General features: G+C 43.4%; 1 pseudogene; it reads left to right on the top strand.

The window, feature by feature from the left end:
• Window positions 1–373: 373 nt before the first annotated feature.
• LOC102023809 lies at window positions 374–1306 on the top strand (annotated as a pseudogene).
• Window positions 1307–1733: the final 427 nt, after the last annotated feature.

Below are 1733 nucleotides of genomic sequence, written 5' to 3'. Positions count from 1 at the left end.
TGGTTTCTCCAAAGTATTTATTTGTTTTCTAGGTGGATAGCATCCTTTTCCAGTGATAGCCACTTCATGTGTTAAGCTCAGGTTAAAATGAATATAATGATCATTTCTAAACCAAGTTTTTATTATGGAAGTGATACAACTTCTTATTTTTTCGTATTTCTGTATCTCTTTTCATGTCCAAAAAAGAGAAGAGGAAGAAGAAGGAGGAGGAGGAAGAGAAGTGAAGTAGGAAAAGGAGGAAGAGGAGGAAGGAGGAAGAGGAGGAAGAAGAAGAGGAAGAAGATAAGAAGAAGAGGGAGAAGAAAAAGGGAAAGAAGAGGGGGATAAGGAGAACAGGAAGAAGAAAGAGGAGGAGGAGGAGAAGGAAAACAGTATGAACAGGGATAATCAGAGCAGTGTGTCTGAGTTCATCCTCTTGGGGCTCCCCATCTGACTAGAAGAACAAGGCACGTACTATGCCCTCTTCCTGCTCATGTACCTGACCACAGTGCTGGGGAACCTGCTCATCATCCTGCTCATCAGGCTCGACTCTCGCCTCCACACCCCCATGTACTTCTTCCTCAGCCACCTGGCTCTCACTGACATCTCTTTCTCATCAGTGACAACCCCAAAGATGCTCATGAATATGCTGACTAATAGTAAATCTATCTCATATGCTGCGTGCATTTTCCAGTCATATTTTTTTGCATTGTTTGCAGGTCTTGACAGCTTCCTTCTCACCTCAATGGCATATGACAGGTATGTGGCCATCTGTCACCCCCTACACTACACCACCATCATGAGCCAGAGACGCTGTTTCCTGCTAGTAATCGTGTCCTGGGGGTTATCCATTGCCAATGCCCTTGTGCATACCATTCTATTATCCTTTCTTTCTTTTGCTAGAGACAACACTATTCGTCACTTTTTCTGTGACCTCTCTGCCTTATTCAAGCTGTCCAGTTCAGACACCACCATCAATGAGATGGTCATCCTCATTGTAGGAACCATGGTCATAACTCTGCCGTTTATCTGTATTCTGGTGTCTTATGGCCACATTGGGGCCACCATACTGAAGGCTCCTTTAATCAAGGGAATCTGCAAAGCCTTGTCTACATGTGGTTCTCACCTCTGTGTGGTTTCTCTCTATTACGGAGGAATTATTGGGATCTACTTTTTGCCCTCACCCAATAACACTAATGACAAGGATATCATTGTGACTGTGCTGTACAGTGTGATCACACCCATGGTAAATCCCTTTACCTACAGTCTGAGGAATCGGGATATGAAAGGAGCTCTGAGAAATCTACTCAGCAGAGGAATTTTTTAAGCATGATGGGTCTTTTCCACTTATGAACTGGATATTAGACCTTGTCAATATCACACATACACTTTTTTCTCTCTGAATTCCTGTTTCTTATTGACCCTAATATGGCACAGTCTTTTAGGCCTGGGATATAGTTTTTGTCTTTCCTGAATTGTCTTGTTAAACTTATTGTCTTGGAGAAAAGTTTTATAATTGTTCTTTTACATGTTTCTTTTTACATAGTGGTATGGTTTGTGTGTGGGTGTCCCCCCAAAGCCTCATGCGGCCATGGGGCAGGCTTTTAGAGTTTGATTGATTATGGGTGTGAGAGCTGCACCCGCCCTGGGGTGGATAGTTTGCATATGTAAGGGAGAGCAAGAGGCTGCTTGGGGCCATTTCCTGGCTTTTATGCTTCTGGCCATTTTTCCTCCCTTGTGTGTGTGTGCTTGTT

This window comes from Chinchilla lanigera, unplaced genomic scaffold, assembly GCF_000276665.1.
Source record: "Chinchilla lanigera isolate Chin_1 unplaced genomic scaffold, ChiLan1.0 scaffold00018, whole genome shotgun sequence".
In the NCBI taxonomy this organism is placed as follows: Eukaryota; Metazoa; Chordata; class Mammalia; order Rodentia; family Chinchillidae; genus Chinchilla; species Chinchilla lanigera.
This window is presented reverse-complemented; position numbering and strand designations above follow the sequence as displayed.